Consider the following 17,088-nt stretch of genomic DNA (forward strand, 5'->3'; position numbering starts at 1 on the left):
TCGGAATTTGGACCATCTTCGCCAAGATGTACACGAAGCAAAGAATGGTCACCTAAAGAACAGAAGTATAAGAAAACTTCTGAAGTATTCTTCGAATAAGAAGTACCGGTTGTCGAGTGAATCGTTTCATACAAAGTATGAAGTATTGTTGAAGAATTATACTTGGTTATGAAGTACTGCCCAAGTATTGTTGAATAAGAAGCACTGCCTATCTTCGCCATCGGTCCCTGGATCGTTGTCATCAAAGATCATCGTACCAAGACTTGGCAGATGACACTATCATCCTCCTGAGATGTCATCGTTGTTGGGCTAGTCGTCTTCATCCATCTTTGAGTCTTTATCTACTTTGCACCTTCTCCGCTAGGTTTTGCACCATCATGTTGTATTTCGAGCCAGCGGAATCAAACTTTGGGTATTTTGATCATTGGTATCGGAATTTGTATGTTGGATTGAAGTATAATTGCTTCGGAATTTGTACGTCGGCAGCAACATGATCATGTCGTACTTCGGATCTAGCAGCAACAGCAGCGTGTTATGCTTAAGGTTGCATTGAAAGTTTTCCATTTATTTGGTTGGGCGCTGGGATTATATGAAATATAAGGAATGTAGAAGTATATATGCAATGCTGCCCATATAGGGTTGCATTGAACACCGGAGTAAGTAATCTTCGACAAGCATGAAGTATAAGAAGTAATAAATACCGGACTTGTACAAACTCTATATCCAATTGTTGATGGTGGTTTTTAGCTTAGGGTTAAAATCGTAAAACCGTACAACTGACATGACGTCACTATGACCATTAGCACATTATTGAATCGATCAGCATGCCTACGTAGGAATTACCAGGGTACCTTTTTTTTATGTGTCATGTTCCACCGCAGAACCCTTAACATTGGCCGACATCATCTATGTCAAACCCTAATTCTCATGTTACCGCGCCAAGGCATGCCAACTATGCCAGCCGCACCACTGTGCCAATGGCAAACCATGCCAACCACATCTCCGCGCCAAGGCATGCCAACCATGCCAGCCGCACCATTGTGCCAATGGCAAACCATGCCAGCCACATCTCCACGCCAAGGCATGCCAACCATGCCAGCCGCACAACTGTGCCAATGGCAAACCATGCCAACCACATCTCCACGCCAATGCATGACAACCATGCCAGCCGCACCACTGTGCCAATGTAAAAAAAATGCCAGCCACATCTCCGCGCCAAGGCATGCCAACCATGCTATCCGCACCATGCGCCAATGGCATGCCAAACCCTTGGCCCCACCATGCCAAGCCAATCGCGCCTAGCCTTGGCCCCAACCATGCTAACTGCACCATGCGCCAATAGCATGCCAAACCCTTGGCCCCGCCATGCCAAGCCAACCGCACCTTGCCTTTGACCCACCATGCCAAGTCGTCCGTACCAAAGCCTTCACCCCACTATGCCAAGCCATCCGCACCATAGGCTTTGGCCCACCATGCCGGCCTTCCCCATGCGGCTACCAAAACGAAGGCGTGCGACGATCAACGGCCAAGCTTCCATCCTGGATGCAAATCCTAGCCGTCCAAGGTCGCCAAACAAAGCATGGTAACCTTTGGCCCAAAATCCTAGTACTGGCCACGCCAAGGCATGACATGCCACATGTGCCAATGGCATGCCAACCACCTTATCGTGCCACACCATTCCGGCCTTCCTTATGCGGCTACTAAAACGAAGGCGTGCGACGATCAACGACCACCCTTCCATCCTGGATGCAAATCCTAGCCGTCCAAGGTTGCCAAACAACGCATGGTAACCTCTGGCCCAAAACCCTAGTTTCGGCCACACCAAACCGTGCCAAGGCATGCCATGCCACATGTGCCAATGGCATGCCAACCACCTTGTCGTGCCATACCATGCGGCCTTCCCTATGCGGCTACCAAAACGAAGGCGTGCGACGATTAACAGCCACCCTTCCATCCTATATGCAAATCCTAGTCGTCTAAGGTCGCCAAACAACGCATGGTAACTTTTGGCCCAAAATCCTAGTTTTGGCCACGCCAAACCGCGCCAAGGCATGTCATGCCACATTTTCCAATGGCATGCCAACCACCTTGTCGTGCCACACCATGCAGGCCTTCCCTATGCGGCTACCAAAACGAAGGCTTGCGATGATCAACGGCCACCCTTCCATCCTAGATGAAAATCCTATCCGTCCAAGGTCGCCAAACAACGCATGGTAACCTTTGTCCCAAAACCCTAGTTTTGGCCACGCAAAACCGCGCCAAGGCATGCCATGCCACGCCACATGTGCCAATGGCATGTCAACCACCTTGACGCACCATACCATGCCGTCCTTCCTTATGTGGCTACCAAAACGAAGGCGTGCGACGATCGACGGCCACCCTTCCATCCTGGATGCAAATCCTAGCCGTCCAAGTTCGCCAAACAACACATGGTAACCTCTGGCCCAAAATCCTAGTTTTGGCCACACCAAACCGCGCCAAGGCATGCCATTCCACATGTGCCAATGGCATGCCAACCACCTTGTCGCGCCATTCCATGTCGGCCTTCCCCATGCGGCTACAAAAACGAAGTCGTGCGACGATCAACGGCCACCCTTCAATCCTATATGCAAATCCTAGCCGTCCAAGGTCGCCAAACAACGCATGGTAACCTTTGGCCCAAAACCCTAGATTTGGCCACGCCAAGGCATGCCATGCCACATGTGCCAATGGCATGCCAACCACCTTGCCGCACCATACCATGCCGGCCTTCCCTATGTGGCTACCAAAACGAAGGCGTGCAACGATCAACGGCCACCCTTCCATCCTGGATGAAAATCCTAGCCGTCCAAGGTCGCCAAACAAAGCATGGTAACCTCTAGCCCAAAACCCTAGTTTTGGCCACACCAAACCGCGCCAAGGCATGCTATGCCACATGTGCCAATGGCATGCCAACCACCTTGTCGCGCCATACCATTCCGGCCTTCCCCATGCGGCTACAAAAATGAAGGCGTGCGACGATCAACGGCCACCCTTCCATCCTAGATGCAAATCCTAGCCGTCCAAGGTCGCCAAACAACGCATGGTAACCTTTGGCCCAAAACCCTAGTTTTGGCCACGCCAAACCGCGCCAAGGCATGACATTCCACATGTGCCAAATAGCATGCCAATCACCTCACTACAAGAAAACATGTCATTAGCGACGAAATACCCAGCGACACGTGGAATTTGGTCGCTATATATTAGAAACAGCGACCATTAAGTTTGTCTTTGCAAAATGAAATTTTCAGTTACAAGTTGAAAAAATTATCGCAAAGATTGTCGCTAAATTATATAAACAGCGACGGGATTTATTGTTGTAGATAAATCCTACATACCGCGACCAAAATCTATACCATCGCCGAAATATAGTTTTGGCGATAATATCACTGGTCGTTAAATGATGAATTTAGGGACGTACTTCAATTAGGTCGCCTAAGGGTCTACTTTTAGCGAAGAGTTAGACCACGATTCCCTCTAATATACCTTACTTTCCGCAAAACTAATTTATATCCTTCACTTTCTCTCTTAACTGCTGAAAAAATACGATCTCATATTCTTCTCCTTCTATTCGCTCCATATCATTAGGGTTTGAGTTCAATTCGCTCGATGGCAAAAGAAATATCGAACTCAGAGTTTAATTTGAACTCGTGTTTATTGATTCCAGGTATTGATTATCTGGGTTGATTCTGAGTTATGGTTAACTTTTGATTCGTTTTTCACTTGCATTATGATTTCGGTGGTTTAATTTTGGTTATCTTGCTTTAAATCTTCATTTTATCTGTAGCATGAATCTAGGGTTTCAAATTATTTTTTTGATTTCTGTATTTGGGGGTTTCTGTCCGGGGTTTCATTATAATAGATTTTGTGTTTTTAGTAGTACTTCTCAAGGGTTTCGATTAATATTGTATGACTGTGAAACATGGGTTTTGTTTCATCTTGTATCTTTTAGGTCTTTGATTAATTTAGTATGCCGAAGAAGAAGAATTGAGTTGTACAAAGGTAATCTCTCGTCCGTGAATTGTTTTATGCATTTAGGATTTTTTGTTCAGGGTTTCAAGGATAGTGCGTCTAAATTGATATTTAATCGACTTTGGTATGCTTTTGGAACATGAATTTTATTTCCTTAATATGGCTTCTGATCTCTTTTTTTTTTCCAACTGAGAGATAGTAAGACGATACAGAGAAGACTGAAACGATAGAGGATAATAGAGAAAGATGGCAATCTCGTTTTGATCATAAGATAATTGATAGTCACAGATGAGGGGTTTGGTTCGTATTCATTTTTCAGAATATGGATCTTTATTCAGGTAAGTCTATGGTACATGTAATTTTATTCTCATTCAATTATGTTAGCATTGGGTAAGTTAATCCCTAAGCTAAGCAATTTTCGTTTTAGTTAATAATCATGGTGACTGAGTTTAAAATTTCTCTTGGAATGTAAAAATTAAACTTTACAAATCAGTTTCTTGAATGCCTAAAATTTCTTGTTTACGCGAGGCATACGTTTTTGACACAATGTATTATTCCTACAGGAGAATTACGCAACTGGAGCCGATGGAAGGCAAAACAAAAGTGCACTCTGTCAAGTGGGTAACAAAAATTACAAGAAGGGGCTACAAGTTTGAGTCATGGTGATATAGGAGTTCCAGCAAAACTACCACCTTCAAAAACCCCTTGAGTTCTGTTGACGGGATTGCAAAATAAATGTTTGGTTTGAAATAAGGACAATATATTGGGAGAGGATGATGACAAAGTAAGTGATTTTATTATTACAAATCTTTATTCTAAGGTAATTATTACCATGTTTTAAGATGTTGGAATATCTTCGTGGATGGTTGTTTTGACTTCAGCCAACACCCAGCAAGTGATAGTTCGTAATGGTGACTGTATTTAGGATGAGCCTTGGCTGTCCATTTCCTTCCGCTACATAATAAGATGGTGTGGTAGTAAATTTTCGAAATGTAATGGCATTTTAACTTAAATTTGCAGGAAAACGAACTAGAAGTAATTGATGGTGTTGGTGCCGAAACAGGGCAGTGTAGAAAAACTACAGTTGGTGGCCGAAACAGTTAATTGGATCAGGTGAAGACTGAAACAACTAGTTAACCTCTAAAAAGAACTTTTGATGTTTCTAATTTTTTGTTGTGCGACTACGGTAACTATTAACTAGTGGATTTCTTCGGTTATCTCTAATTTGTCTAACATATATAACTTGTTAATTAACTCCAAAAAAGAACTTTTGTCTGAACACACTACTTTATTATTCAAATCTAGAGGTTGAGCATTCTCGGCTTTCAGGTGGACATTCTAAAGCAACGAAAATTAATTTGATAAAGACCATTAATCTGATTAAGTTGAAGCATTTAGGTCTTGCTTACCATAGATTTATAATGAAATTTTGGGCTTCAACCTTGTTGTTAAGGCGACTTCCTGGCACAATACTTGGGAGGGTATTGCAAAGGAAAAACTTGGGGATATACTAAGGTAGCAGGTTTTAACCTTTTTTTTCGTAAGTGGAATGCTGTTAAGTAAGACTTTGGGTGTGAAACCCTTTTGGTTCTTCTTCACCATTTATAATTGGATGATTCATTTGCAGGTTGGGGATGTTCCGGTTACTTGCACAAAACTCTTGTGCTAAGCCTGGATGACAAACGATTCAAATAATCTAGTTGTACATAACCGATGCTTAAATATGTTAGCAGAACAACATTCATTGGTCAGGATTGGAGGCGTATGCAAGACACAAAAGTAACTATTAATGTCAACTTATAAGAATTTCATTCTATTTTTGTGAACTGTTTTTTTTTTCCTTTTCTTTTTATTTCTCTTTACAAAGTAGGTAGATTAGGTAGTACAAAACTTTGTTAGTCGGAGCTTGTATTAAGAATCGTTTGAGATAATATGAATTTGATTTATGAACAATCGTTTGAGCTAATATGAATTTGATTATGGAATTTTCCTATTTTAATGAATCCTCGCGATGTGATTCTTTCTATTGATAATTTATCTTCCTTACGTGCTAACAATCGGCAATAACAACATTCAGAGCCGAATAAAGACATTTTCCAACAAAACTAGATCACGTCGCAAAAAAACAAAAATTAGGCGGCATGAATTTCTTGTCGCTAATGAATATATATTTGCGATAATACATTTTTTGGTCGGTGAATTTTGATTTTCAGCCACGAAACAGTAAATTGTCGGCAATAAACATTTGGCGACGAAACAAGAATTTAAGTCGCAGTAACCTTTCAGCGACCTACTATTGTCGACGAACTGGGCGACGCCACCTTTTTGTCGCAAACGTTTATTAGCGACGAAAAGTACAAATTTTGCGACATTCGCCTTCGTCGCTGACGAGCAATTTTCTTGTAGTGCCTTGCTGCGCCATACCATGTCGGCCTTCCCTATGCGGCTACCAAAACGAAGGCCTGCAACAATCAATGGCCATTTTTTCATCTAAGATGCAGATCTTAGACGTCCAAGGTAACCAGCTAACGCATGGAGACCTTTGGCCCTAGTTTGATCGCGCCTAAACAAATCCAAAACCCTAACTTTTGGCCGCGTCTAAACTGGGCCACATTAAAGCCATACTGCCATACTTTTATGCCACTGGCTACCAAACGAAAGGTTGCAATGATCAACGTCTACCTCCCTCTTAAGATGCAAAATCTCGACCATTGAAGGTCACCACCGAGCCGGCAAGTCTCCCAAGCTCAACTTGCCAGAAAACAACAACATGCTACATGATTTCCACGAAAAAACTCGAGACATCAACACATGTCACAAACTGGGGGATGCTCATTGGGTATTGGTTTGGCGGTTTACAGCGTGCGGCGTACACTACGCTCGTTATAAGAAAATGTCATAAGGATGAGCCGGTTAGTAAATACAGGGAGTAATGGTGAAACGCTTTCTTTTATGGAACATCAATTCCAAGCATTACGGGTTACCACATCCTCCCGTTTACTCAGCCGTTTTGCATTTCTTAATGAGACCAGAGTACGTTTCACTTCGACTTGTATAAATAGGCATTACCTATTTCCACCGAACAACAAGTTCTGGTCAGTAGCATACAACACTCAGAAAATGTTCGCTAGCTTTCCCATATGTTAGCTTCCCACTTTCTGATACAAGTTACAAAGCAACTACTCTTCCAGAATCAACTATTCTGGTCTCAAAACTCTCTTCGCTCCCCTCTCCAAAACCAACCCTTCTACTCCTCTTTGTGACCGAAGCAAGTATGGAACGACGATTTCTTGGTTTAGGCCGTATTTGTACAGATTGATCTCTTGAATTTAAAGTACTCCCTTTCAGTACATTGTTTAGAGTTTAGACTCGTTTCTCACCCACACGCCCGAAATTACCTAAATCAGCAGAAACCGTTTTCACTCTCAAACAATTGGCGACTACAGTGGGAGATTGATCTTTCGGTTACAATGTCAATTTTCGACCATCGATCTCATGCTTCGACCCAGACATCAAGGAGGTATAAGAAGGCGATCCGCTCATGGATCGACGACTCAGTTACCAGACGACCCAATTATCAGTCTTGACACGACGAGGGATGACTGGGGACTGCCTAGAGGTTAAAAGCGAACAATCTAACCAGGGATCGATGACTCGATTATCAGATGAGACTACTGGGGAATTTCCATAATCATGGCGGTGCCTCCCATAAAACTCGGTCTTACACCCGGAAGATTCCCTTTTCATCAGGAGACCTGAAAAACCGAGTAAGTCTTACCTAGACAAAATACATGGCTTGCTATTTCAAGTTTTCATGGGAATGATTAAACCGATAGCCATGTTATGTTTCACCCCATGTCATCTACCGACATGCAACACTCACGGTTCCATGGTTTTCCTGGGATGTTTGCGTCACTTACAATCCTAACCAAGACAACATCATTCCCAAAACAATCTATTCCAAAATAATTCATTCCAAAAGAATAATCCAAAACCCTCAAGGTAACGTTTTTCTATCAACCCTAAAATCCAGGAAATCAAAACCATAAACTAGGCGTTTCATTTTCCTTTCAAAAAAAAAAACCTAAAAATAAGAAGTTCAGAAGACAGAAATACATTCAAGGAAAGTTTTTCAACAATGGTTTGCTCTTCTTAGCAAGAGCCTCCTTCGTGCTTTGGAGAGCCGCCCTCTTCAACTTCAGCTTCCTGGACAATTTTTCGACTTCCGCTTCTTGCTTCTTCACCATATCCGTAGAAGGACCTTCGACTTTTTCGACCAGCAACTTTTCAACCTCAGAGAAACCGTCAACGAACAAAAGAACATTGAACTCGAAGTTTACACACATGTCACGATGGAACCTCCATCTCGAGATTACATCCTCAGAAACAGTATTACCAGTCACGTTGCACATGTCGTCAATCAAAGACAAAGCTCCCTCCACACACTTAACCAACGCAAATCGACTAGTAACCTTCTTGGTCGTGGCGATATGTCCGTGGCTTTCCCATATCTTGGTGTATAGCGCCGCATGTTTGGTTGGCACGCTAAATCCCCCGATCAACACATGATCCGGATAAGGAACCAGGTATGGAGGGTTGAAAGTGGCGCCAGCGTCTATATTAGCAACCGGCAAGGGATTCCTAACGACAATTGCACCTGCGGCCACTGGAGTACTCTCCATTGTCTGAGTCACAATGATGTTTTCATCTCGATCAACATCCATTTCAAGGTCGCCCGGTGCGGCTTCCACAATTGGAGACAAAGCAGAATCACCACCAGTCTCCGTCTCAGGGCCCTCTTCAAAAACGTTTTCCCCCTATGACATCACGGATTAGATATTTTCCAAAGAGAAAGACAAAAAAAACATGCGGGAGACTCACTGATTCGCTTTCAGACTGGCTAGAAGAAGATTCAGCACTGCTGTCGGAAGAACTACTCTTTCCATCACTGAACTCTTAGCTTTCATCCTTCTCGAGTTCCCCATCGCCACGGATAGGCTCAGCATCGCCACCCTCCTTCTCGAGAAGAGATGTTTTCTGACTACTTGCAAGTTTGGTAAAGGCGTTCATGCTGCTGAGACCCTAGGAAAGATACAAAGACGGATACTCAGGAAAGAAACAAGGATATACACGATCCAACTAAAGTCAAGAGGAAAATCACACGTACCCGCGTATTGGACGAACTGAAAGTCGGTAGGGCTGTCGAAACTGACTGGGAACCATTTGCACGGCTTTTAGATCTTCGCTTGTTCACTTCGGGACTATCTGCATTCGGGCTAACAGATTTTCCCTTGGGCGAAGAAGGATCCCTCAGCAGTGTATGCTCCGCTAAAACCGCAGGAGAAGGCTTACCACGACGGTTTTCTACCACATCATTCACGAATCCATGGAAAATGAGAAACTCATCCTGCCAAAATATGTTATATTTGGAGGTTGTTGATGGATTTCGTTCCGCAAGCAGGAAAGGGAGACTTTTACCCGACACAAGAACAGTAGCATCGAGAACAGTTAGCAACGAGACTTCTGGAACAACCGGCTGACGAACAAGTGGGACCCTTTGGTCAAAACCCATATGCCGAGTCGTTCTATCGATATTGTAAGATACTGCTTTGCAAGATCCCCAAAAGAAAGACGACACATATCCTCATATCCTCTTTAAGAAGACAAAGACATGCTCGGAGCAGAAGAAAAGGTACTGATCTGACTTATGGACGCATGCACCGGAGCTCATGGACTAAAATTGACCGTGTGCGAGTTGTCAACGAATCCAACCAGGTTCGAACCAATCTTTGTGCGCCTATTCGACCAGCGCAGTATCCTAGATCCACCCCAAGACTCGGGAAGTACGGACAACGGTTTTGGAGCATACCTTTCAAAGTGCTCCCATAGCCACGCTTGGAGAAAAGGCGGCATGAATATACGAATCCACTTTCATGTAACCATTTGAAGCGCACATGTCCGCGACCAGCTGATCCAAGTGTGTATACAGAGAACCAAGAAACAACCCGCCAATAGGGAGAACGACACCTTTTGCAAATTTTATGGCAAACTTGATAAGTTCCTATCTTATCTCCTTCTTACCCGAGCCGTCATAGAAAATATCTTTGGATAACCAAAGAGCCAAGAACGCCGCGACATGAAGCGTAGTATTCTTCTGATTCGGCTCCAACCCATCGGGAAACCACTAAGACACCCACCATCCATAGAAGCACCTCGTCTCGTTTTTCCGAACGAATCCTTTTGATTTCGCAACCAGAGCGGCGTGCATTTCTTCTTCATATGCAGACAATTTGACATCGAGGTTTCCTATTACAAGAAGGTTCAGCAACACGGCCATGCTCTCTAAGGAGATAGTCATTTCACCCCACCTGCATATGGCCGTGTGAGTGTTTGGACACTATCTGGAAATAAAAGCAACCAAGCCTGGAATATCTTTCCTAATTTGAAGCATTGCGGAAGCCGCGACAGCATCAATGATCTGCGCCTTGGTCAAACTGGCTTTTACGCATTCCTGGATCATCATGAATATCATCCATTTCTCAAAGAGATGCAACGGACTCAAAGAGATTTTAAAGTCAATAGGAGAATCATGATACTCTTTCCTCTGAAGCCAAAACCTTATTACACCTCCTAGATGAACCGACCGGGCCTCTCCTTCACTTTCCGGACCAGTTAGAAGAATCGACACATACTTGGGATGATTTCTCCTAATCGTGGTGGATGTTGTAAAGAACTCATCATCTATGTTTGGCTTGGAATTGCCAACATCTTTCGGTACGGCAGAACTTTTCTCAAATGACATCCTAACGAAAATTCTCTCACGCTACTTCCACCTTAGAAATAACTACAATGGAACAATACGAAGAGAAATTATTACGGAAAGTGCATGGAAATTATTTTATCAGACACAAGAGATCCATCCTGGACGTAAGCCAATTTGTTTCAAAGTCATAATGCGCACAGGCAACGAAATGGGGACTGACAGACCCTGCATCACCTCCTCATGCCAAGACTGTACCCTGCAGCGGGAAATTTTCTCCCAGCCGAGGAGGCGCGCCCCACTACGGGAACCATACACACGGTCACACCAGGAAAAAGGAGTAACCCCTAGAAGCTAGGTTTTCGCGAAAAGGGAATGACAATTACCAGCTCATGCATGCCTACTTTGCATGGTAATTGAGGCGGCCAACATCACTACGGTATTCACGCCTCAATGTTACTACAAGTTCGTGCAAAGCATACCTACAACTAGGATTCATACCAACGCAGAAGTACAACATTTCTACAAGTTCAAGCAAAAGGTACGCCTACAGCTAGGGTTTGCACTAACAAAAAAAAAACAAACATTTTAAAGAGGAAGTGTTGAAAGACATACCTGGGATTCGCTCGTCCGCTTTATTGTTACCACACAGCCAGAATAAAAAAAATAGGTGTGAAGTAAAAGGAGAGGCCGGACCTCCTTTTATAGGCGTGATACTTGTGGGTTTGAATAAGGAAAAGAGTTCATATTTGAGTCAAGTAAATTTTCCTTTTGAAAGCAACAAAAAGTAAATCTCAATTGGAGAAATTTGAAAATTTTAATGCAATTAAAAGACAGTGGATCTGGATTTGGAATAGGTAGAATAAATTCTTTACTCATTCCGTGTTTCTCTAGCGCCAAATTGTGATACCATTTTTCTACCATCACAATCAAATGGACGAGATTGTTGGATCTCGATTCAAATCACAAAGCAGTGAATAAGATATGATAAAGATGAAAATAAGTGCAAAGAAATTAAATGGACACACAAAGATTAACGTGGTTCGGCTATGCCTACGTCCACGGGGGTAAATGATTCGTTTCATTATATGCTTGATTAGTTATATTTTAGTAAGAATAGAACTGAGTTGTGGAAGGGGAGAAGAGAAGGAAGTTGTCCCCCTTCCTAAAACCTAATCTCCTTCTATATATGCGAAAAAATATTTGGCTCATTACCTTGGCGTCACATTGAAGCAGTCTTGGACTTGATACGGTACACTGCGTTGCTTCATATTATCCTGTTTCAGTTGTCGATGGTCGCCACGTGTATGGTGGAGATTACGGTGTCTACACTCCTGTTCCTAAACCGAGTACTCCGCAATAGAATCCGGTTTTCCTTTTTGATAATTCGTACCCAAGAGACCATCCCAATTTCGTTGGCTAAAACAACAGCCAAAGCCTAGTCTAATCTCAACCGAGTCTAAAGTGAATTTTTCCGAGGCAAGAGTAATATCTGCAACGGCTCATTGCCATAATTTAGAGAATGAGTAACAAAGTCGGCATTGCAATTAGGTTCAGGGGGGTACTACAAGGCTGAAACTGGAATGTAAGTGAATTACGATAAGGATACATGGGGTCATCTTGATGGAAACTTGGATTGGCACCATCGCATTGAAGCCAAATAAATACACTACCTGAATCAACCACCAAATAGTAAGTCATGAACGACGGTGGTCCTCCTCTACCATTTGAAAACATGCCAATACATATTTCTGCAACGTACCACATTTGTGCTTCGTAACTTACAGGAAGGCTTACAAAATCGGGATTGATCGAGCTTGTTGCATTGTCTTGGAGTAATATTTGTGACTCGATGTAACGCGAACGAGCTTTGGATTGTTCGATAAGTCTCTCGGGTCTTTTATTTCGTGTCAAATGATCGCCTGGATATAAAGGTGATTCTTTGGAGTCCCTATGAATCAACCTTATTGAAAACCCACTAGTTGAGTTTACTGCAATGACCGAGTTTATATGCACTAGTGATGAAACAAGAGTAATTGTTAGAAGAAAAATCAAAAGGTTTCACCCATTTTTGATCGTCTAACAAGAATTTTGGTATGCAAATGATGAATCGTACTTGGGTAACACCTTGTTTGTTTGCAGCTGACTCATCTGAGTCATCTGGATCTGAGTCGTCTGGATCTGAGTAAAATTACCTGACTCATCTGGATCTGACTCACTAAGGTCTGAGTCAGACCTGACTCAGCTGACTGGATTTTTTTGGACAGAAAATGCCCTTGTGCACATTTCAAACCATAACATTTATCACTACTGAAACATCACAAATTGTTCCATTCCAGTCTAAACAATTTCCCTTTTTTGATGGAATGAAACATATTAAACATCATAAAAAAATAAAATCTAAAGATTAAAGTCCTACAAACATAAAAGAAGAAACAAAATCTAAAGGAGACTAGCTATCTCATATCGTAAGTTGTTCATATATATCTGCTCTTGTCGTCCAAATAGACGAGGTGCATTTTCTTCCGTTTCCGCTTCCACTTCGACTTCCACCTGTGTCTCATTCATATCAAATGTCTCATTCTCATATTCTTTAAATAGCCAATCATCCAATGCATTACGACGTAGAAAGTTATGTATTGACATGCAAGCAATAACGATATCTCTTTGAGTCTCAAATGAGTAAGAAGGCATTTTACTTAAGACGGGAAATCTTACTTTCAATACCCCGAATGCTCTCTCAATCACATTCCTCAATCGAGCATGGGCTTGATTAAACTTCTCTTCTTTTGCCGTTGGAGGAACTCTTCGGTAATCACCTATCCAATACCTTATGTTGCGATACAGACACATAAAACCTTGTGTATGAGAGTACGCAGCATCACATAGATAGTATTTGTCTGCAAATTTTCAACAAAAACATTATGAAGTCATGCTGATGAAACTGCAGCAAGATGTAACATATATGCTAGTCCAAACTCTAATCACATCCTCATCTGCCAAAGAAACCGGGCGCCTCTCTGCTATTAAGGAGGGTAGGCACAAAGCTAATAACTACTATGACTACTGTCTCACGCTTTAATATGTTCCCTTAATAAAATAATTAGGTGTAAACTAAGAACCTACTGATGACCATAAGTTACTACAGTGATTATGTAATGACCCGTCCCTCCAACGATACTGTCCCCACTTAGCCACTGCGGTTATCCGGCAGTGTGGGGTTTTCAACGGGCATCGCTGCGGTAATCCAGCAGTAACTTCCCGGATGGTCACCCATCCCTGGATTGCTCCCGCCCGAGCACGCTTAACTGCAGAGTTTTCTGCCAACTCTGGAGCCAATTGTGCTGAAAAGGCCTCGGTATAATGTAGACGTTCCTTGTCTCCTATGAGAGCAGTATCTGGCATAATCCCCCAGCATACTTCCCCACCCGAGCACAAGGAAACGACTCATAGTTGTATCCCAACTAACACCGATATTGTTCCCACTTACCCACTGCGGTTATCCAGCAGTGTGGGATTTTTAGCGGCACTACTGCGGGCATCCAGCAGCAGCTTCCCGAGAGGTCACCCATCCTGTGCTACTCCCGGCCGAGCACGCTTAACTGAGAAGTTTTTCCCACAACTTAGTCAAGCGAATCCATCAAGCCTCGGTATAATGTAGACGTTCCTTGTCTCATGTGAGGGCATTATCTGGCATAATCGCCCAGCATAATCCCTATCCGAGCACAAGCGAACGACCCCTAATTGTATCCCAACTAACACCGATATTGTTCCCACTTACCCACTGTGGTTATCCGGCAGTGTGGGATTTTTAGTGGTATTACTGCGGTTATCCAGCAGCAGCAGCTTCCCGTGAGGTCACCCATCCTGTGACTACTCCCGGCCGAGCACGCTTAACTGAGAAGTTTTTCCCACAACTCAGTTAAGTGAACCCATCAGGCCTCGGTGTTAGGGAAGGACAAATCATTACTTATATTCCATTCGGCCAACCACTGCCGAATATCGGGGTATTACAATACCACCACCTTAAATTGGAGCCGTCCTCGGCTCCAGAATATATTCGCAAGCTCAGATCTCCGATGTTCCCTACCCCTCATGAGAAGCACCTGGAACAACCCCGTCCAGCGTACCTTCTCACCCTCGGCAGGTGAACCATCGTCGGCTCTGATACCATTTGTAATGACCCGTCCCTCCACCGATACTGTCCCCACTTAGCCACTGCGGTTATCCGGCAGTGTGGGGTTTTCAACGGGCATCGCTGCGGTAATCCAGCAGTAACTTCCCGGATGGTCACCCATCCCTGGATTGCTCCCGCCCGAGCACGCTTAACTGCAGAGTTTTCTGCCAACTCTGGAGCCAATTGTGCTGAAAAGGCCTCGGTATAATGTAGACGTTCCTTGTCTCCTATGAGAGCAGTATCTGGCATAATCCCCCAGCATACTTCCCCACCCGATCACAAGGAAACGACTCATAGTTGTATCCCAACTAACACCGATATTGTTCCCACTTACCCACTGCGGTTATCCAGCAGTGTGGGATTTTTAGCGGCACTACTGCGGGCATCCAGCAGCAGCTTCCCGAGAGGTCACCCATCATGTGCTACTCCCGGCCGAGCACGCTTAACTGAGAAGTTTTTCCCACAACTTAGTCAAGCGAATCCATCAAGCCTCGGTATAATGTAGACGTTCCTTGTCTCATGTGAGAGCATTATCTGGCATAATCGCCCAGCATAATCCCTATCCGAACACAAGCGAACGACCCCTAATTGTATCCCAACTAACACCGATATTGTTCCCACTTACCCACTGCGGTTATCCGGCAGTGTGGGATTTTTAGCGGTATTACTGCGGTTATCCAGCAGCAGCAGCTTCCCGTGAGGTCACCCATCCTGTGACTACTCCCGGCCGAGCACGCTTAACTGAGAAGTTTTTCCCACAACTCAGTTAAGTGAACCCATCAGGCCTCGGTGTTAGGGAAGGACAAATCATTACTTATATTCCATTCGGCCAACCACTGCCGAATATCGGGGTATTACATGTAAAGTTTGTAGAACTCATAAATTACCCTTTCAACTTTCTTCCACTAATAATACAGAACCTCTAGAGTTGTTACATATGGATCTTTGGGGTCTTTGTACTGAACTTTCTATATCATGCTCTTTATACTATGCAAACATAATAGATGATTACACAAAATATTGCTGGGTATTACCACCAAGTTCTAAGCTTGATTTCATACATGCTTTTACATCATTTATTCTTAGAATATAAAATCTAATTTCTTTCTCTGTCATTACTATTAGAAATGACAATGGTGGAGAATTTCTTAATGATTTTCTTAAACTTTTCTGTGATCAAAGAGGAATTACTCATGAACTTACATGTTCTCATACACTAGAGAAAAATGGTGTTTCTGAAACTAAACAAAAACACTTACTTGATGTTACAAGAACACTTCTTTTTCAATCTGTTTTTCCTTTTACCTATTGGGTAGAAACACTTCTTAAAGACAATTATCTTATCAATAGACTTCTAACAAGAGCAATTCATTTTGCTACTCCTTTTGAAATGCTTTTCATAAGAAACCAGATTACAACTTTCTAAAAGTTTTTGGATGTTCTTTCTTTCCTTGGTTAAGACTATATACATCAAACAAACTAGAACCTATAAGTGCACATTGTGTTTTAATAGGATAAAACTTGACTTATAAAGGATATAGATGTCTAGATCCATCTACAAGGCATGTGTACATTTCAAGACATGTGACTTTCAATGAACATTCATTTCCTTTTAAGGATCCATCTAATTCTTGTTCTCCTGATTCTTTAGTTGTTTTTCCTGCTCCATTACCAGTTCATCCTAAACCTTTAACTACATCTACTTCTGTCACAAAGAATGCTCCTTCCATGAATACTAGAGGCAAAAATGGGATCAAAACACCAAAATCTTATTTTACAACGAAACATCCTTTGCAACTTGCACTTTTAGTTAATACTGCGACAGTTCCATCTTGAATTGCTATTGCTCATAAAAAGAAAGTTTAGAGAGTGGCTTCAGCAAATGAGTTTACTGCATTACAGCAGGCTGGCACATGGTCACTTTTAGATCCTCCACCAGATCAACATGTAATAGGTTGCAAATGGGTGTTCAGACTTAAATACAAATCAGATAGTACAATTGATAAACACAAGGCTAGACTTGTAGCAAAGGGGTATCATCAACAACAAGGATTAGACTTTGAGGAGACATTCAGTCCTGTTGTTAGACCTAAAACAATAATAATTATTTTGTCCATAGCAGTTCAATATGATTGGAAAATTCATCAGCTGGATGTCAGCA

At 42.8% G+C, this 17,088-nt stretch overlaps 1 long non-coding RNA gene across 8 annotated transcripts; it reads left to right on the forward strand.

Moving 5' to 3' along the window:
* The first annotated feature begins 3,549 nt into the window (after positions 1-3,549).
* On the forward strand, positions 3,550-5,946 carry LOC113353704. Of its 8 annotated transcripts, none has more exons than XR_003361480.1 (6): positions 3,550-4,020; positions 4,186-4,328; positions 4,554-4,774; positions 5,011-5,103; positions 5,320-5,505; positions 5,618-5,946. It is a non-coding gene; the product is annotated as an uncharacterized LOC113353704 (long non-coding RNA). The 8 variants fall into 8 exon arrangements; XR_003361477.1 differs by lacking the exon at positions 5,320-5,505 and having other exon boundaries at positions 3,550-3,685; positions 3,971-4,020; XR_003361476.1 differs by lacking the exon at positions 5,320-5,505 and having other exon boundaries at positions 3,550-3,685; positions 3,971-4,020; positions 4,190-4,328.
* The last annotated feature ends 11,142 nt before the right edge of the window (positions 5,947-17,088 follow it).

The sequence above is a fragment of the Papaver somniferum genome, chromosome 2 (assembly GCF_003573695.1).
Source record: "Papaver somniferum cultivar HN1 chromosome 2, ASM357369v1, whole genome shotgun sequence".
NCBI classification, from domain to species: Eukaryota; Viridiplantae; Streptophyta; class Magnoliopsida; order Ranunculales; family Papaveraceae; genus Papaver; species Papaver somniferum.